A 21,476-nucleotide genomic window follows, 5' to 3' on the forward strand; every position below is an offset into this window, starting at 1 on the left:
AAGAGGAGCCTTTCCCGTACAGCCTTGAAAGGAGCCCTGGCCCTCTGCCACCTTGACTCAAGCCAGAAGAAACCCTGAGCCGAGAATGTGGCCAAGTCCTGCCCAGATTTCTGACCCACAGAAGCCCAGATTACAAGTGTGCTCTGCTTCTTGGCAGTACAGGTTGGGTTAATTTGTTACCAGTGGTAGGTCACAAAGACAATAGCTCACATGAAGCTTACATAAACACAGCCAGTGTGGCTAATAACATTGATGAATGACGGCCATGGTTTAAGAGCCAAGGCTTTGGTTCCAGACGATCTGGGTCGAAATCCTGAAGCAGCTTACCAGTTGCGTGGCCTTGGGCAAGATGACCCATGTCTATAGCATATGTGTCTTTAAAATGGACCTAATTCTCAGCTTACAGCGAGAGCTCAGGGCTACACAGAGAGGTTATACAATATGCCGAGCACAGTGTCTGCCATGTGGTACACACCAGGCAGATGGAAGCCGCCACTAATAATAATTCACTGTGATAGTCATAATTGATTAAGACCCCTCAAAAAGCAGCTGGTGTCCCCTGCCTGGAAGCTGTCAAGTTGAGCCCTGATGGCCATGAAAAGGAGTGATTAGAAGGGCTGGCTTAGTTGACCAAGTACTTGCCATATATGCACAAAGACTTGAGTTCAGATCCATAATCCCCTCATAAAAAGCTGGCCAATTTTTTTTTTTTATTAAATGTGTGTTCCTTTAATCCCCACAACAGGGGGCTGAGACAGGAGGGTGCAGATGAGATTTGGGGGGTGGCCAGCTAGTGAGTTCTGGTCCAATAAACAAAAGATAAGGTGGAGAGCAATAGAGGAAGATGCCTGCGTTCACAGCTGGCTTCTACATGCACGTGTGTGTGTGTGTGTGTGCGTGCACCTGCGCACACATGTATGCATACTTGCACAAAAGTGACTAGAACCCCAGAGAACCTAAAACTTTTCCCAACCTCAGGCTCAGGGTGCGAGTCAGCCAGTTGTGGGGACTCCCCTTTTCAGTCTGCTTTCTGTATTACCTTGCTTCCAGGGGCATTCCAGTCATGTCCAGCCTTCACCTCGGTGGCACCTCCCCTCTTGCCCGGCTTCTGGGCAGCTATGTGGTTGCCACCCTGCCTGGGCTCAGGGCACCCAGCAAGGTAAACACCCAGACAGGAAGTGCCTGTCACAGGAATGGAGCCAGCTACGGTTGAGGCGGGTCTGAAGGTCAGGCATGCTTCTCAGGGAGGCTTTTCCGGGCAGTTCTCAGGGGCAGGTCAGGCGCGTATGCATTTTGCTGGAGACGTACAGAATTGCTCTGAGGTGCCTGGACAGGATGGTGGATGGGAAAAGAAGAAACCCAAGAGCTAATGAGGGAACGCAACACCTGGAAACTTCTTCTGGCTGGCAGGTGAGCAAAATGTGTGTGTGTGTGTGTGTGTGTGTGTTTTAATGAAATGAGACCAAAGAAGATGTAAACTGGAGGTCACTGCTGGGTCAGAAGTGGAGAGTGCTACAAGCATTGATTGAGAAAGAACCATGAGGGAGAAAGCAGCCAGACACTCAGTGGGAGAATCTGGCTGTCCTTGCAAGGTTCCAGCTATGCCTGTGATGTCCCAGAGTCCCGCTGAGGTCCTGGCGACACCTGTGAGATCCCGGCCCATCCTGACTTTCTCACCCTCCCTTCCCAATGTGTTTCAACATCCGTGAACGGGGGTGATGATTCCTTCCAGCTCCTCTACTTCTGGCTTTGGGGAGACAATACAGTATACAGAAAAGGTCTCGATAAATAATTCCCAGGGCCCTGGGTGCTAGGCACATGCAGGGCTTTTTGTTAAAAATTGACCCAGAATCTCGGGGAGGCAGTAGCAGGTGAGGAACCTTCCGGGAATAGGGCGCTCTCTATGGTGTACACCCTGGTCGTAAATGTATATGTAGACTGAGAAGTGCTGTGATTTCTGTGCGTTGCTACCTCAAACCTCAGGGTCCCCGAGTGCCCCAGGGGAAGAGAAGTCACAGCTATCAAGTCACCATCCCTATGTTGCTGTTCCACTGACTCTGCTCCTGCTCAGAGACCATTCAGACAAAAGACCCTATCCTCAGAACCTTCCAGGTCTGTGTGTTTAGTGGGCATGAGGTCAAAGTATGATGTGGTTCACTGGGGGAAGGTTTTCTTGGGTGTAACAATACAAGGTTTTCATTTCCTGTCGATATTCGGACTATCACACAGCCCTCAGCTGCAGGGAGCTGAACTTGCAGTTCCTGTAGCTTTATCTGTTCTGCTGCCTCAGCTAGTGACCAGCGTCTTGCTGCCTTGAGAGAAATGGTTGTCTTAATGAGAGGACATGTGTGTGTATGTGTGTGGTGTACCCCATAGGAAAGCCAGTGGATCTCAAACTTTACTTAGCCCATGGAGGCTCTGGCCCAGCCTGCCAAGCTCGCACCAGTGGACAACCCACCCGGCCAAGACTTGTGATTGTCCAAGAGTTCCAGAGTAGCCAGAACCACCATGGTTTGATAACTTCACCAGACACAGGAGTCACTGTTTGTCCCAAAAAGGGAGTGAGCCTGCCAGCCCTACACAGACGTTTCTTCTCCTGGGACCTGGGTCCTTTTCTCTACCACCCCTGCCCAGTAAGGAATTCAGTCTGACAGGGAGAGGTGGTATGTGGGCACTGAGGAAGTTGAAACGAAAAGATAGATCAAGGCCAACCTGGGCTATCTAGTGAGACCTTGATTCACACACACACACACACACACACACACATGCACATGCACGCACACACGCGCACGGATGCACATGCACACTCACACACGCGCGCGCGCGCGCACACACACACACACATGCACACACACATCTGCTCCAGTACTCTGAAGTTACTCTCCAGCAACACCTTCATTCCTTTATTCCCTTATCGAGGAATTGAACACCTATACTTATGAGGCTTGGAGGTGGGGCTAGGGATACAGGTGAGATGACAGTGTCCATCAGGGTGGCAGAGCAAACAGTTCTGGGCCCCAACCCAAAGGTCAGCCGGAAGCCCCTCCTTGCGCAGAGCAAAGAATGTGGCTTCACCCTAGGCACTGCCTCTGGGTCACAAGGCTGAGAGAGGTTTGGGCCAAGCCAACTGGGGTGTCTCTTTAGGGCCCTCGCTTTTGGCCCTGGGAGGATGCGTCTGTGCAGAGCAGTCCCAGGCCCTGGATAAATTCTTCTCTGTTCTTGGCTTTGGTCACTTTGTCCCCTTTGGGAGAAGTAAGACCATGGACAGAAGCTCAACCTCTAGAGCCAAGAAAATGCCCCAGGAGACACCCAGCCTGACCTGTTTCCTATGGGTGGCTACAGCAGTCCCTGGGCCTTTCTTTCAGGGACACCACAGTGAGTTTGAATATTAATGACAAGCATTTCCCAGAATGTCCTGAAGTGAGTGTCTGCTGGGAACATATCTGGTGGCTTGGCTGCAGGCACTTGCAAATAAAGCAGTAACTTCCTGTGCTCACGCCTAGGCTGAGGGCTTGAGGTGTTAACGAAGTAGAATAGGAAGCTCCTGAGGGAAGCAGAAGCCTGCCAAAAGGATGTTGTGTGAATAGAATTGCTGAAGCAGGTGCAAGATGGAGGAGTGTTCCCATCCATGGACTCATGACTCAGAGGTGGGGGCTCCATACATGGAGACAATGTGCCTCCCAGGAGATACACCCTTCACTTGTAGACACAGCAGGCTGGCTCCGCCTTTATCACCTTTATCTTTGGTGGGAACGGCACCCATCCGTCATGTGGTCTTCTATGGACTGCAGCTTGGGTTAGTCATCGTCTAGACTCTTGAAGAGCTTACAAAGGATTTGCTGGCTTCTTATCTCATGAGGGTGTCTCCTGACAGAGGCTCCAGAACCAGTTACCTGGATGGTACCTACAAAGGGAAAAGAGGAGTTTGGGAACTCGGGGTCAGGGACCAGAGAGCACCGGTGAGGAAGGAAGGCCACATTGAGTGTAAGGATCATACCCCAGGTCTCATCTGAAGTTGGTCACCAGCAGCTGACTTGCATAGTATCACCTAATCTCACATATAATCGAAAGCCACCTCCCTTGAGACTTTCGGCCTATCATGATGGAGAACCTCCTGAGGACACTCCCTCAGCCAGTTAGTGAGCCTGCCTCCCTGACTCAACAGGGAAAGAGCAGAAACACTGGGTGCTCTTCCAAGTTCCTGCCCTCCTCTCGGGACCCCGGCTACATCTTCCTCCTTTTCTGTTGTCCTGATAAGTAGTCAAAAAATCTGATTCCCTCCCGGAGCGACCTCACATTCCTGTATCCAAACAGATCCCCACAAGTCGGGCAAACATCCTTCAATCGTTGCCAGTTTTTTGAACCTCAGAACAAGGATTTTATATCATCCTGGATATCCTCTAGTTGGAAACCCTCTCATGGAAGTGTGGGCATTTATAAAGCCATGTTTCCAAAGAAGCATTCCTGGGTGGATCCTAGGACATTGGACGGAAGCCTTCTTTTCTGCGGAGTTCCTTTTTAGGAAGTCGGCTTTGACCCTTACAGTGATTCTCAGATCCTTTGCTTTTGGATTTAAAAGGGTGTCTGGCCCAGAGACAAGCCTTCCTCATGTTGGAAACTATCAGCATAGTTGCCTGTAGCTCTCCATGGGCTCCTTGCCTCTTTGGAGCAGGCTGTGAGTCTAAAGCAATATCTCTGCACTCGGTCATCTTAGGCTGCTAGCTGAGCTTGGGGAATGAAGAATTTGAAGCGTAGGGACCCAAAAGAAGCTGTGTTGAAACTCAACAAAAATCAGATCCACCCGGGTTGTCTTTGGGAAACACGTGTTTGTTGGAGACAATGTCTTAGAAATTGACAAGATGAAGGCATACTGGAGGTTAGCCAGAACCTCGTAAGATAAACAGCAGGCTTGGTGTCCTGCAGGGTGAGGTTCTATTCCTGGTTCTCTAGTCCTGGACCCTCTCAGGACTCCGATTTGTGCTGCTTGTCCCCCTGACCTGTGCCTGCTCGATCTGTACCCCCACAACCAGCTTGAGTAGGAACGGATCACTGGGTTGCCTGGCAGCACCAGCTGTGAAGGATCCAGCCAACCTCCTATAAGCCTACCGTTTGGTGCCCGTCTCTGTCCCTCTCTGAGCTCTCTGACATCTTCCTTTTTGGAGACAAGGTCTCATGTATCCCAGGCTGACATTGAACTGACTATATACCAGAGAATGACCTTGAACTTCTGATCCCAGTTTCCACCTCTGGAGGGCTGGGATTACAGGACTGCACCACCATAACTTAATATCTGCTTTATTCTGCACTGGGAATTAACTCAGGGCTTCAGGAACGCGGGGCAAGCACTCTACCAACAGAGAGATAGCCAACTCCTCACCACCATTTTGAAAGGCTGGGTGCTCTCGGTGGTTGTAAGTTTTAAATTAAAGGTGGCAAGAAACAGTTGAGAAGTCAGGTTCTGGGCCTCAGTCAGACAGCTTTGATTTGAACATCAGCCCCTTTTACTTCCTGGGTGGCCTTGAATGAGTCTCTTCGCATTTTTTAGTGTCCATGTTTTTTCTGTAAGAATGGGGGATGCGGAGCAAGAGGAGTTACAACAACTGTACTATATAGGATTGTTGTTGGGGCTGGGATCCGAGTCAGGTGTTTCCAAGGTTTTGATGTATTTTTAAAGAATGAATTAAAGGCACACAAGATTTTTCAAAAGTAACAAGGCAAATTTATTCAAAACCAAAAACAATCCAGGTTGAATACATTGTTAAGAATGATAGTGGGCCCCACACATGAAAGAGCACTCAAAAGCCCCGGTTAGTGTTTAAGGCTTCCTTTTATGAAGTTCAAGACAGGGAGGAATTTGGCTACCAGTGTGTAACACACATGTTTCTCCATTTTGATCTACAGGATTGGATCATCTAAGTCTCCGTTCACAGTGTTTGTCCCTTTCCATAACACATCTGATTTTAATCATATGTGTGCCAAACTATGCATAAGATGATAAATAGGGGATTCACTCAGAGGACAAAGTTTGTATCACTATGCATGTACCCACAAATTGTCTAGGCTGAATGTACTCCCTAGCCTTGTGCCAAGGCATAACTGGAGCACGGTTGAAGAGGATATACGTTTGACAGCTTTTGTGGGGAGGAGAAACTGACTCCATTGCTCAGAGAGGGGGGTGTGTGCATCTCCATGCAAGTGGGAGTTCTCTGTTGCTGTCTCTGTGTGCATATGTGTGTGTGTATATATATATATATATATATGTATGTATGTATATTAAAATAAGTAAATCTAAAAAAGTATTTAAAGAGAACTGGCTGTCTTTGAAGGGTTTGCCAAGATGCTTCAAGCATGTGAGTTTGGCTAAGTAGGAGCCCACTTCTTTCCATGGTGCTGGGAGCCTATATATTCCCAACTCTCGCTGGTGGATCAGCATATTGGAACCAATGATTGCTTCCTTCCAGCAATGAATAGCTTCTGATAAATGAAGGTATTTGATATTTTTTTCTAGCTAAATCCTGGTGGTCCAATTAAAACAAAAATGCTTGGTAAATGCCAACTAGAAGTGATTTTGGGGAGATGGGTGGTGACAAACCTCATGGATGTCATGCTCCATCGGGAGGACGAGAGTATTAACTTTCCGTCATTGCTGCAAACAATTGGCACAAACTAGTGGTTTTAAATAACACAGAGGTGTACTGTATTAGAGGTGTCACCTCACCACTCTGAAAGACAGAAGCTCAAAGTGGGTTTCTCTGGGCTCAAACCAAGGCCTCTGCAGAGATGGTCCTTCAAGAGATTCTGATTTCTGGCTTTCCTTCATCTTCAATAACACCCCAGCTGGGACAGCATCCCAGCCTTGTTCCTACTATTTCACCTTCTACATCTAAGGCCGCCATGATTACATCAGGTCCCGTGTCTCTTCCCTGTCTCTTCCTTTGTCACAGCTGTGGAGTCCCTTTGCCACATAAACTTATATTACCACTGGTCTTGGGTCCGGGATGTTTACTGTATTAATATTGGTAAGACTAAACTAGGAGAAACTAGAACTTTCTTAAATCCATTTTCTAAATACACATTTAGAAAGAAGGGATGACCCTTTGAGATATCTCAGTTTGGTAAAAACCACATCACTAAGAGTCAAAAACAAGCTGTAATATAGATTTTTTGCATCAAACATCCCATAATATTCATGCTTCTACAGATATCTATGTTTAACTTCGGTTAATACATGCTGGATCAATTATACTTGCTAGTTTTGTTAAACTCTCTACCACCCAAAGCTTATACCTGAGACCTGCCTTTCCTGCATTGGAACCTGCCGGGAATGTCTCTACCACAGTCCCAGAGACTGTGGGAGGCCTGAAGATGTGGATCTCTTTGGTTCAGTCACCACAGAAAGCTCGGGAGCACAGCAAGTTAGAGGGGGGCAGATATGAAGTCAGGAGGCCCTCATCTTCCAGCTGAGGACCCAGAGGATGGGACTGGGGTGTGGCTGCTTTCTGCTGGAGCTATAGACCCAGGCTTTTGGGTCGTATGGAAGCCCCATGAATGCTCTCCCCTCACACGGATGAGAGAGGCATCTGAGGAGTTGCCATGACAGCAAAAGCAGGATGTACGAGTCCTCGGGTCACTCAGAGAGTAAGATGGGGAATTGGAGATAAAGGGTTAATGTTTCAGGCCAGGCTGGTAGATTCCTCATCCTGGGGGGTGGATGAGGAAGCCCAGTGCAAGGCTGCTGCAGCTCAAATGCTCATCGGCTTCCTGCCAGGCTTCCAGAATGGCAAATGGGATCCATCACACGGTGGCTCTGATCCATGCTGACGCCCAGAGAATCTGTTCAGGACAAAAAGGTCCCATCTAAGTTTAAAGGAAGGAGCACTATGATCGAGTAGTGATGTCTGTCTTGGCAAAGAGGTGACAGTCTGTGCACCCCTGCTTTGTGAATAGAGAGGAAGGGGGACTGAATCTGCGACCAGACAGATGCTTGGGACCCCTGAGAAAAAGTTGTACGTTACCTGGGTAGGCTGGTGTGGTCTCTGCCTCTTCGTCTTTAAATGACAGAAGCTGGACATGCCCTTTCCAGACCTCGGAGAGAATGAGGATCAAGGATAGGACCTGGTGTCACAAAGTGTCCAGTTCTGTATCTGTGGGGCAGAGGCCCGAGTGTACAGAAACAATCTTTGGCCGGCCAGCACTGTCTTGGTGATGGGTCCTGGCCTGGTGCAGATCTGAGCCTGTGTCATTTCCCCATGGACCCTGTCTGCTTAGAAGATATTTAATACACTTCTTTGAGCAGGGAAAGGTGGAGGTTTGAAGAGAAATCTCTGGGTTAGAGAGACACATGGAAGGGGCAAGGCAGTAGCAGCCTTGTGCTAGGAGCAGGTGGCTTTACAAGGTAGGGCTGAGCAATCTGTTCAGAAGTCCAGGCTGGGGACCAGGTACCCCATGCTGTCACAGGTGGGCACAGACTCCCCCATATCCAGCATGAAGTGAGAGGCTCTGATTGCAGGAAAGGGGGCTTCCCTTTGGGAGCGTAACTAATGGGAGAAAAGGAGGGAGGTGAAGGAAAGGAGAAAGAAGGACCAAGCAGGGCCTAGAAAAAGCATTTTAAACATCGTGAGGATGGAGGTTTAAATCTGTAATTCCAGAACTTGAGAGGCAGAAGCAGAAACAGAGAGATCTCTATAAGTAGAAGGCCAGCCTGGACTATGTAGCAAGTTCCAGGCCAGGCAGGACTATACGTAGCGAGATCCTATCTCAAAAAATCACACACACCAAAACAACAGTGAGAGCCAGGAAAAGGTGTGGTAGGAAGGAGGGAGCTCTGAGATAGTAAAGTGTTTCTTGCACAAGCATAAGGAACCAAGTATAATCCCCAAAACCCATGCAAAAACGCTAGATGTTATGTCACGGCTTGTAAAGCCAGCACAACATCTAGGCGGAGGCAGACATGCCATCTTAGCTACTTGCTGAGTTCCAGCCCAGCAAAAGACCCTGTCTCAAAAGTCAAGGTGATGGGGCCTGGGTTTAAAAATCTGAGGTTGTCTCTAGCCTATACAGACCCATGCTCACAAGTGTACCCATGTCCAAACTGTCAGCAGAACCATGCATGACACAATGTATTTTATTCTAAAGGTCTCTGTGTAAACTGGGTCCCCAGCATATACTGTTTTGTTGGCTATTATCTCTGAGGAGCTTTCTTCATGGCATCTGGAAGAAAATGCCCTGTGCTTGGAGGGAGAGCTAGCCTTCGCCTGAGGAGCACTTCTCGTTCAGAACAGCCCCCAGTCAAGGCTGACAAACTGGACAGGACTGGTCAAGGCTGGACAGGGCTGGAGGGTGCAGGCTCCAGAGAGGGCGGAGCCTGTTCAAAGGAATGCACAGATGTGAAGATTCCAGGAAAAAAGAGAAGAGGCGGGGAGACAGGGGTCAGAATGGAACATCCTCCCAGGAACAGAGGCTGGGACGCTTGGGAATGGGAAGAGGAAGAAGTAGGGGTGGGGCAGGATTCAGAAGTGAGAGGCTGGGTACACCCTGACCCCCTCCAGTTTCAGACTTTCTTAGGGGTCTTTGAGCCATGACCAGCAGGGACAGGGAGAGGCTGGGATTCTCAGAGAGGGCCAGCATGATCACTATCAGAGCAAAAGGTATTTGCTAGAGAAATAAAGTCTGCTAGGCTGGGACTGAGGCACCTCACCTTGTGAGCTGGGTGACTACCATTGTAGCCCTCAAGAGTAAGAGATAGCTATTCTGGGACCACTTTGACTGATGGAGGCACCTAGCTTCAAGGACCAAGCCTGGGGTTCTCAACATCTCAGGTGTGATTTGGCCATCATTGCTATTTTAAAGCCGTTGTTACTATTTTAAAGCTCAAGCCAGGCAGCTCACTTAATTCTGATTATGTTCTTATACATACCTATAACACACACACATGCACACACACACACACACACACACACACACACACACGAATGAATTCCCTTGGTTCTGTTCCTCTTAGAGAATCCTGATTAAAAACAACTCCCAACACTAGAAAAGAGAGTTGATTTGTGGCTTTAGGAATATTAATTTAGGTGCTGACTTTGGAGGTACACATACTTTAAAAAGGGGGGGATTACAGTTTAGAGACCCAGGTGCAAAAAAACCCCGAGAATATCAGGGGAAAGTGGACTTGGAATTTCTAGAGGGAATAACGGTTGCATGGCCAATAGAAGACATAGAAGAGAAGGCTGAACAGAAAGGACATGCCCACAAATCCAGAGTCCACAAACTCGGGTCCGCACATCGAGCCTTGGGGCATAGTGTGTTTATCCAGTGTAGATATACCAGGTGCTGCCTCACAGGTGGAGGGGGCCAGAGCTGGGATTTTGTGGGGTCCTGCTTGGGGACAACCTCCTGACTGACTCTGCTTTGAAAAGCTCTTCTGTGTTCCTGTCATTGCGTTTCTTCCCTTTTCTTTTCACATTCCTGACTGTCAATCATTTACTTCATCCCTTTTCCAAACGGTTATCATTTGTAAACACGGTGACACTCGAGGCCAGTCCCATGAGGGGAGGCCATCCCACAAGGGGCAGCTGCAGGCCACCCCAGGCCTTGGCAGATCCCTTTGGCAGTTGAGAGACCATGGCGGGTAGGAGACAGACAGGTATGCCATGCAGAGAGAGCTGGGGTATAGAGTTTATTTAGTGGGTTATGGAGGGTAAAGGGAAGGAGAGAAGAGGACATGGGAGAAGGAGAAGAGAGAAGAAGAAGAAGAAGAAGAAGAAGAAGAAGAAGAAGAAGAAGAAGAAGAAGAAGAAGAAGAAGAAGAAGAAGAAGAAGGAGGGGGAGGGGGAGGGGGAGGGGGAGGGGGAGGGGGAGGGGGAGGGGGAGGAGGAGAGAGAGAGAGAGAGAGAGAGAGAGAGAGAGAGAGAGAGAGAGAGAGAGAGAGAGAGAGAGAGAGAGAGAGAGAACTGGCGAGGAGGAGTGAGGCAGAGCTTGTCTCCTACAGACAGGGTACCCAGGTAACAAACCAGACCAGCAGATTACAACAATGGTTACAGTCCCAACATTTGTCTCCCTGAAATTCCTTTGCTGAAGGCCAGACTTGGAGTGAGGCAGTCATGAAGAAAGGGCTCTGGAGGCTACTTAGTGTGAGGTGAGGTGAGGACAGTGGGCGTCCAGGCTCAGAACATCCCTCTCCAAAGAAGGGAGGGGAAAACCCCACCCCCAGCAAGCACACACACTGAGGGATGCACACACAGAGGGAAGGCCGGGAGAGGACACAGACAGAAAGGGACATCTGCAAGCCAGGGACTGGCACTCGCTAGAGCCCTGCCATGCTGGCCTCCTGACCTCACACTTGGAGCCTTCAGAGCTGGGAAGCTAGAATTTTTTTTTTTTAAGTCATAGTCTCTGTGCATTTTGCTGTGGCAGTCCTGGCAGACTGACATCAGTATGGACCCCGCTATCATCAGGCCTCTGTGAATGCTGTGGAATGTGCACCAGTGGGTGGGTCACGACACTCAGACCGCAAACTGCCCCTCTCAGAAAGCCGCATAGACTCAGTAGAGGGAGGTGGTTCCCAATCGCGTTCCTGTTTGGCCCCGGGAAGGCCATCATCCACCCTCAGTGTCTGTTTCCTCTGTACTTTACAAACCAGACTCAGCTCAGCTCTCCACTCTTTGGCCCCCAGGTGGGTGTGTCACTTGCCAAGGGCTGGGGCCTGAGATGGCTGGCTCTGAAGCCTGATCCTTGTACCCAGGTCACTCCTCCCATGATTCACACCCTGACTAAGAGTGACAATGCATAGAAGAGACCAAGCAAACACGGCTTCCCCGTGGCTTTTTTTTTTTAGGCGAGGTAAGGGGGGAAGGGGTCCGGGTCTCACTATGTAGCTCTAACTAGCCTGGAACTGGCTCTGCAGACCAGGCTGGCCTCAAACTCACAGCGATCTGCCTGCCTCTGCTTCTTGAGTGCTAAGATTAAAGGCTTGAGCTGCCTCCTCCAGCTAACCCCACAGCTTTGCTCTGAGAAATCAGGTTGATAGGAATGCTGGCTCATGCTTTAATCTCAGGGTTGTGGGAGGATTGCCATGAACCTGAGGCCAGTGTGGGATTTGCAGTGAGTTCTAAACAAGCCTGGGCTGTAGTGTCAGATCTTATCTCAAAAATCAACCATGATAAAACCAAAGGAACAAAACCGGAGAGAAGGCTGAGTTCTTTCCTCGCCCTATGCCTCCAGCTGAGAGGAGCTGTCGTCTCCGGCACATCCACAGGGGACTGGCTCTCAGTCCGGTCATCAGCCAACGTGGAGACAGCAAACACATTTCACTCCGGTACAAATGGAAAGCCTCTAATCCCTCTATTTATTTTTCAAGCAACCTTTGACCAATATATATATTTCACAATCTTTGACTCTTTCCACACAGAGAAATAAAAGTAATTTATGTAAGTGGACCATTTGTTCAGCCGGGAATATAAAGGAGCAGCCTAGGAGATTTGCCTAAGTCTTGTCCATTTGACAAAAGAGGCACCATCATCTCTCTTAATCCTTGGCCTGTCACTGCACAGACAGAAGCTTCCAGAAGGAAAAGAGGCCGTGGGAGGGCATGTTCATATTTGGGTGTAGCGGCCTCGACGGGTTACTCTGTCTAGGGTTTGTAACCCGCCTGGCTGGCCAGTTATTCCAGGGTCACGGAGAGGCACCACCTGAAAGACATAGGCTGATAAGCAGGAAGGAGGCTAGGCTGATTTGTCGAAGCCTCCGTTTATTAGCGTCATGGCCACAGCTTATATAGCCCCTGGATGGGGAGCTTGGGGGGCTGGGGCACGGGGTCTTGCCACGTGGTCCACGCCCATCACGGAGTCTGAGAGGTTACGATGGGTCAGGTCAAGATTCCTTGGTCGGGAAGTCACAAGGTGACACACCTAGTTGTCTAGATAGTCTGGAATGTGAGGCAGGTTCCCTTAACAGAGGCTCTCTATTAACAGTTAATTTGGGTGTGGGATAGGCTTGGTCAATAAGACTATTCTCAATACAACTGAGAAGTGAAGCCCTCTGCAAAAACTCCTCACGGCGGTGCTTCCTGTAAATTTTGGGGGGACACGGCTCCTGACATTTGGGACAATGAGGAGCCCAGGAAATCCTTTTCTGCTGGCAGCTGAAAGAGGACAGGCCAGTCTCATTGGGGAACACTGGTACCCAGAGGGAGGGACCCACGCTGAACACCACGTCTGAGCTAGATAGGAAGCATCACCCTCATGATACCTCACGGGTGTTAACCACCCATGGAGACCTGTCCCCAAGTCCTGCCAGGTATATTGAGAGGACCACCTTTTCTCCCCTTCCCCAATCTCAGGGCAATTAGATACCAGGGGAAGATGGGCCCACTCACCCCACACCCTCTGGGCTACAGAAGAACTAGCAGGAGACAATCAGCCTGACCCAGCGCCCATTAAACATGGGAAAGAGGGGGCGTCCACAGACACACTAAGGGGGCATCTGCACCTGCCTTGAACTCCAATTCCGTGGACTGTCCAGGGTTTCCTGCATGGAGGGCTGCACTATGTGGAAAGAGGGGTCACTAAATAGAGGATGCTCAGCTCTCTGGTGGTCATCATGGCCCTGACCTTTGCTCTTTAGCAAGCGTGACTAGGCTTCCAGGGCTGGTAGAGCCCCCTCCCTCTCCTGTATGAATGGTAGCCACTTCGTTACCCTGGGACCTGAATTCTAATTCTGCCTCAGCCTCTTCCCAGCTGTCTTCTTAGGCAAGTCACTGAGCATCTCAGAGAGAGAACCTGTGACGGTCCCTGTCACACTCTCCAGTCTCAGGTGGGAGTGAGAAGCAAGGAACTTCAAGGGACAGTTCAGCACCCAGTCAGCATTGATTTCCCTCACTAGGGTGGGAAGATTAAGGAATCCGTGTCTCGGTGCTTTCTGTCCAGAGGGTTCTTGTGTCTTCCGACCATGCTGCCACTGTCCTCCAAGTTGGTGACAATATCATGGGTAGGGGAAGGAAGGGTCAATATTTGCTGTGTGTGACAGGACGCTGGAACCTTCTGGCCTTGGTCTGGAAACCTCTCCCATAGGTCTGAGGAAAGCTCTACCTTAGGTTTGCACGCTCCAGAAGGGACTAGCGATAAGCCAGGAGGCCCCATGCCCCATATCACAGGGCACAGTGAAGTCAAGCTTTCCTAATCCAAGTGCAAAGGCCATTGTCACCTCAGGATACTGGTCTAGTCTTCTCCTGGTCCAAAGATACTACTTGGTTAATAGCAGGGTCCGGAGGTCACCTTCAGTGCGACTCCAGGTTTGCCATCCTTGAATAAAAAAAAAAAAAAAGTGATCAGAGAAACACAGTTGCGACAGAAACAGATACAGTTTTGGTTTTGTTTTGAAAAGGATACTTTATAAATGATGAAACTGGCGGAGCACAAACCTAGACAACTCAACTGGTTCTAATGCACAAAGGATGGGGAAAAGAGTGTCAACTTTTTTCTCTCTCATCTGTACATCATGAGCTTCTCTGATCAAGTTCTATTGGGTGTAGTGCTATATACATCTTCTCACATTGTGTTTCTTCAGCATCTATCCTGGTGAGCTTTACCTGTCAACTTGATACAACGCAGACTTATCTGGGAAGGGAGACTCCACTGAGGAACTGCCTAGAGCCGGTGGGCCTGTAAGCATGTCTGGGGGGCATCGGCTGGATGGTTAATAAATGTAGGAGACTCAGCCCACTATGGGTGGCATCATTCCTTAGTCAGGTGGTCCTGAAGTGGGAAAGAATTAGCCTACAAGTCAGCTAGCAAGCAGCATCACCCATGGCTCCTGCTGTTCTTCATTGGCTGTTGAGTGAGTTCCTTGGTCAGAGTCATGTAGTATAGACTAGCTAGCAGGCTTGCCTTTAAGTTTCTGCCTCCATGGCGACCTGGGATTGCGAGTCACATAAACCCTTTCTTCCTCCATGTTGTCTTAAGTATCGCAGCAACGGAAATCAACTAGAACAGCATGGTGACTCTCCACCAGGGATGCACGTTTTTATATCATAATGAGCCTCTGGCCACCTTGGGACATGAGAGTGCCCCTGTATCCATGCCAGGGGTTGGATTTAGTGGGCCGCTGTATACGTCTTCCAGCCTTCCTCTTTACCAACTGGTTTTTAATTATTATTATTGTTTCATACACAAATTTTTAAAGATCCCCGAGACCTCACTCTCTACCTTACTCTCCTGCCTTACTGATGGAGGCACATTGGGGGGAAAAAGATAGGTTGTTTTTCCAGACAGAAAGAGATATTCCAGGAAGATCCGCCCCCTGAGGACTTCTCAGACTTGCATACTCTGGGACTCCAGACCAGTCCCCCTGAATCAAAACTCATGCGTTAACTCTCCAGGGGATTCTGAGGGCACCCAGGTGAGAGCCACCATCAGAGGCTGAGAACCAAGTACAAATCAGGCAGTTCAGAGAAATGCGGCCAAATCTCAGGAGAACCTCACAGAAACGCCCCAACACACAGAGATCCTTGCTGGAGGCGGTTGTTATCCTTGAGGGTGGGAATGCTGGGAACAGCAATCCTGAACTCCTTCGGAATCTGGGTCTGGCTAGACCTGTGTGTCCAGCAATCTGCACACTAAATATGAGCACCATGGGTTAGTAGGCTAAGCTCACTAGTATTTGTTTTAATATGAAAATGCATAAGAGCATATGAGAACTGCATGCATGCTTTCACCCCAAAACCTCGTCACACAGGGAGAACCTAGGGTTTCCCTCACATGCTCCAGCGACCTAAACTCTGGGCATTCTTTTATCCTTGGCTGGAGTGTTTTCACAAATTCAACCCAAACTGGACTCAACACATGACAGGCCAGGCTGGCTAATTAAAACCAGAGAGAAGCTGTTGACCCACACAGTTCAAACGAATGCAGCCATTTTTGGTAAATGCGTCTGCTCTACTTCTGTGGTGAGAATACCATTTCCAGAGGAGGAGGCGCCTCATCCAGTCACCAAAGAGGGCGTTCAAAACCTTCATCCTAGAGGATCCCAGGAAGGCAGGATAGAAAGAGGGAAGATCACTGGGAAGGGAGCCCTTCTCCATGAAGTCTGGTTGAAACGTCTCACCAGCATTTCAGCACAGTTAACGACCGGACGCCTGCAATTTTCTAGAAACTTCACCAAAAAACTCCGGGGGAAGGGAGAGTCCTAAATACCTTATACAATTCTAGTGGCATTACCTTATCAGACCATAGCTCCATCTCTGGAGCCACCCAGTAATCTCATTATCTGGAGAGAGAAGAAGGGAGAAGGAAGGACTTCCCACCAACCTTTTCAGGCGAAGTTCGAGAGCCATCAATGCTGTCTGCCTACAGCTAATAGCAAGACAGTGACCCTTGCTTCTCCCATGCGGAGCAGACTCAGGTATGTCCTACGTTCTCCTGGGTAGCTCTCTTTCTCCTGACTCTCAGCCTGTACTAAAATCTCTATCTAATAAAACTCTGCAACTCTGCCTCAAGGTGGCTAGGCCTGAAGTCCTTTTCTCCATCAGTGTCAAGACTTTGGCCCAAGAGGAGCTCCCTAAAAGATTTGGGGGACTTGTCAGGCTGATGGAGGTGACAGCTCAGAGCTGTGACTGGGTCCCCTCACTGCTGATACCGTGGAACATGTTTCATGTTAGTACTGGGGTAGGGCTGGTGGGGAAGAACCTGGTGTCATGTGCCAGGGGTTTGTCAGGGGTTTGTGCGCTACAGAACGGACTGTTTGTAGGACGGATTAGATTCAGATCTGCTTTTTATTTTATATTTGTGCTTGGGTAACATCTACCCTAGAATAACCTTGAATTTTTAATCCTCCTGCCTCTACCTCCTAGTGCTGAAATTGCAGGGATGTAGATCCACCTTAAACTGTTCTTTTGAGGAAAATCTTGGCCCCGTTGGGGGCTCCGTCACCTTCTTCTCCCATGGTCTGTTCAGATAGGCAGCTCTGCACACACAGACAAGCCTCCTCTGTATACTTACTTAGGAGATTCATCCCAAGATAATCACGTTCAAACACTGGCCAGACACTCTACCCCAGGGCAGACGAATGTCCACCCATCCCTTCTTCCTGGACTCCTCCACGACTGTCCCTTGCATCAATCCTAGACTCTGTTCCTCCATGACAATGGAGTACCAGGAGGCCCTCAGAGCATGCCACAGTAGTGAGCTTTTGTAAGAGAGGTCAGGCAGAGGTGAGGGGTGGCATTCCCTGGCTCCCACCTGCACCCTTGATGCCACAGTCGGCTCTCAGTCCCTTGTACCGCAAGACTTGGAACCACTAGATTCTTTCTTAAAGATGGTCTCACATTTTAGTTCCTTCAGAACTTTTTCAGGAGGATAGTTGGAGGATTTAAATGGATTTTTTTTACAATTGTTTATCAGTGTTCTAAACTTTTGTTAGTATCTTTTTTTTTTCTAAGTGACAACCTCATTGAGGTTCCATGCGATCCACCCATTTAGAATGGAGAATTCTTTGGCTGGTGGGTAGCACTCACCCACTTTCTGTCTCTGTGGAGTCTCCTGTCACGGGTATCTCATCTAAATGCAATCTATAATTTGTGGCCCTTTGTGAATGGCTTCCTGCACCAGCAAACTGTGTTCAGGGATCACTCATGATACAGAGTGTATCAACACGTAACTTTTCAAGGCTGAATAATATTCTACTATATAGGCGTACCATTCCTTATCTATGAGTCAGTTGGTAGACGTTTGGGGTATTTTTACCTTTCACAGAGATGATGCATACTGCTATAAACATTTGCATGCAACTTGGGTTGATACGGCTTTTTGCGGAACTCCACACAGTTTTTCCATAATGACTGTCTGGATTTACTCTCACCATCCACGAATAAAGGTTCATTTTCTTCATGCCCTCACTTACACATTTGTCTCTTTCTAATCACCATAGTTACTGGGGTGCAGTGGTACCCAGCTGTGGCTTTGATTTGCGCTTTCCTGGCTATCAGTAACTTTGAACACTCTTTCACATTTCTGTTGGCCATTTGTACATCTTCTGAGAAATGGCTACTTAGTCCTTTGCCCACTGTCTTAGTCAGGGTGTTATTGCTATGAGGAGACACTATGACCATGGCAACTCTTACAAGGGAAAACATTTAACTGGGACTGGCTTACAGTTCAGAGGTTTAGTCTATTGTCGTCATAGTGGGAAGAGGCAAGGTCATACATAAGCAGACTTGATGCTGGGGAGATTTATGAGAGTTCTACCTTTGGATCAGCAGGCAGCAGGAAGAGAGAGAGGGACACTGGCTTGAGCATTTGCAACCTTGAAGTCCACCCTGCAAGTGACACATTTCCTTCAACAAAGCCACACCTCCCAACAGTGCCACTTCGTATGAACCTATGGGAATCATTTTCATTCAAACTGTCACACCCACTTTTAAAAATTGACTATTTGCCCTTCTTTTGTAAGTGACTTGAGTTTCTTTTATACTTAGAATAGCAACCCTCTGCAGTGTCGGGCTATGGTGGTTTGAATGACTCCTGTAAGGCTAGATACTTGAACGTCTGGTTCCCAGTTGGCGGCCTATTTAGGAAGGATCAATAGGTGTGGCCTTGGAAGAGGTGCTTCATTGGTGGTTTCAAAAGACCACAGCAGGGCCATTCTCCTCCCCCACCCCACCGCACACCTACAACATGAAGACCAGATGTGAACTCTCAGCGACTGCTCCAGCACCATGCCTGCCTGCCTGCCAGCATGATTCCCATCACAATGATCATGGAGCAACCCTCTGAAACTATAAGCAAGCTGCCAATTAATTAAATGCTTTCTGTTAAAAGTAGCTTTGGTCATGGTGTCTCCTCACAGCAACAAAACAGTGGCCAAGACAACAGCTAATGAACAATCCCTTTCGGTGTGTTTCCCCAGCGTTCTGCTGTTTGCTGCCTTTGCTGGGGAAGAAACTAGTTAGTTGGACCAAATCCTATTTGTGTGTTTCTGCTTTTGTAACCAGTGTTTTTAAGGTCAGATCTAAAAGCTTCTTGTCCAGTTCAATGTCACGGCCCATTGCTCCTGTGGTTTTTTTTCTAGTATTTTCATAGTTTCTGATCTTATTTTCAAGACTTTAATTCTCTTTTGGCTGATGGTTTGCAATATATGCTAAAAGACAGAGTGTAGTTTCAGCTGCACATAGCTACCCAGTTTCTCTAGCTCCATCTCCTGAAGGGTCTTCCCCCATGTGTGTTCACAGCACCATTGTCAAAAACCCACCAGCTGTGATGCTAGCTTTAATTCCAGGCTCTCTGCTCTGTGACATCAGTCTGTTTGACTCCTTTTTATGCCAGTACTATGCTGTTTGGGTCCCTATTGTTTGGTGGTGTATTTTGAAGTGAGATAGTACAATGTCTCCATCTTTATGTTCAAGATTGATTTGATTATTTGAGATCTTTACTGTTATGTACAGATTTTTAGGATTTTTCCTGTTTTTGCTGCTTTAGCAGAGATCATTGAATCTGTGCACTACTTTGAGGGGCATGTGCACTCCAACCATATCCATTCTCTCAATACATGAGCACAAACTATTTTCCACTTATCCATGTCTTCTTCAGCATCTCTCATCAATGTTTTAGCTTTTCTACTGCAGGGATTTTCTTTCTCTTCAGTTAAATTTCTTCCTGGATAAAGGTTTTAGTAGATGTAAATGAATTGTTTCCTATTTTTTTTCCAGATAGTGAAGTGTGCAGATATGTTTCTGGATCCTGTATGTTGATTTTGCAGTTTTTAACTTTATAAAAATTATTTATTAGTTCTAACAGTTTTATGGCAACATTTGGAGTGTTCTCTACGTAAGACCAGATCCTGGACAAACAGGGACAATTTGGAGGCCTCAATCACCTCAGCTAGGACTTCCATCTCTAAGACAGATATGTTGAAAATGGCACCCATGTTTTGCACCGTCTCTTAGCAGAATTGCTTTCTATTTTCTACTCAGTTTTACCCTCAAAAACACTAAAAGCTAGAACCACTCTGTATCTGGGTATATGCACAAAAGAGATGAAATTAAAACACCAAAGGATTATCTTGCAACACTACTATTCAGAAAAGCCCAGGTACGAAGCAGCCTGTGCACCCAGCAAAGAAGAGACGATAAGAACATCACGGGGAGTACATGCAATGACATGCTGTCCAGCATAGAAAGGGGGGGGGGTCTTCATCACTGTGGCATGCTGGAGAGATGGCTCAGTGGTTAAGAGCATTGCCTGCTCTTCCAAAGGTCCTGAGTTCAATTCCCAGCAACCACATGGTGGGTCACAACCATCTGTAAAGAGGTCTGGCGCCCTCTTCTGGCCTTCAGGATACACACAGACAGAATATTGTATATATAATAAATAAATAAATATTTTTTAAAAAATTAGTTGAACATGGAGGATATTATGTGAAACAACGTAAGCCACTCACAGAAAGGCAAGCATCTTGCATTCTCACTCACAGATCGCATGCTCTCTAGGTTTTTTGTCAAGTTGACACAACCATAGTTGTTTTGGAAGAGGGATCTTCAACCGAGAAAATTCCCCTGCTAGACTGACCTGAGGTGCACTTTCTTGACTGATGATTGATACGGGGGGGGGGGGGCATCTCTCTCTGTGTGGCAGGTGGTCCTGGGTGCTAAAAGATAGCAGGCTGAGAAAGCCATGAGGAAGGAGCCAGTAAGCAGCACCCTTCCATGGTTTCTGTATCAGCGCCTGCCTCCAGGTTCCTGCCCTGTTTGAGTGCCTCCATTCTCCACTCAATGGTGGACTTTCCTAAGTGTTGTGACTGGCAGCTGAAACTTTGCCCTTTGGCTTTTGGTCATGGTGTTTCATCAGAGCAACAGAAACCCTACTGAAGACATGTAGGATCTTAAAAAGTTGAACTTTTAAGAGAACTAAGCCAGTTTTGGAAAGACAGACGTTGCATGTTTTCTCTATGCAGTTGCTACATTTTATGTAGATGCACGCAATTGTGCAGGTGTGTATGCATTGAAAGTAGAAGCAAAAACTGTCACAATGGAAACTGACCGAAGTTAGGAGAGAGGAGTGGGACTCGTGGGACCGTACTCAGTACATGACACATACCTGTGTGGAACGTCATTTTGCAACACAGTATCAAGTATGAATACGTGCAATGAATTTTTTTCAGAGGTAACCTCTCAGAAGTTGAGAGTATAATGATTGTAGGAGACTGAGGTGGTTAAGGGATGCAGACACACTTGTTAGAGAAATGTTTCAAAAGGCCTAACGTTCCAAAAGGCTTACTCGATAACAGGGACAGCACACCGTTACTTGGGAAAATGTACAAAATATGATGCCTGGCGAGCCCACAACCCTCCAGCCAACAGAGTGTGATTGGCAGATCCTGGGGGCGTTCCTGATCCTTCTAATAGACTCCTTTTCTAATTTCATTTCCCGATTCCTCCTGGCCTGCTTTATCCTTTGGCCCTTTCCACTTGCCACTACCATACGCAA

The 21,476-nt window shown here is 48.0% G+C and overlaps 1 protein-coding gene across 1 annotated transcript in view; it reads left to right on the top strand.

The window, feature by feature from the left end:
- Positions 1–1,297: 1,297 nt before the first annotated feature.
- Positions 1,298–21,476, top strand: part of Ngef (neuronal guanine nucleotide exchange factor) — a 97,747-nt gene continuing 77,568 nt past the window's right edge. Inside the window, exon 1 of the mRNA XM_057763234.1 lies at positions 1,298–1,410. The gene's annotated coding sequence lies outside the window, so the exon portion shown is untranslated. The remainder of the gene's footprint in view (positions 1,411–21,476) is intronic.

The sequence above is a fragment of the Chionomys nivalis genome, chromosome 2, assembly GCF_950005125.1.
Source record: "Chionomys nivalis chromosome 2, mChiNiv1.1, whole genome shotgun sequence".
NCBI classification, from domain to species: Eukaryota; Metazoa; Chordata; class Mammalia; order Rodentia; family Cricetidae; genus Chionomys; species Chionomys nivalis.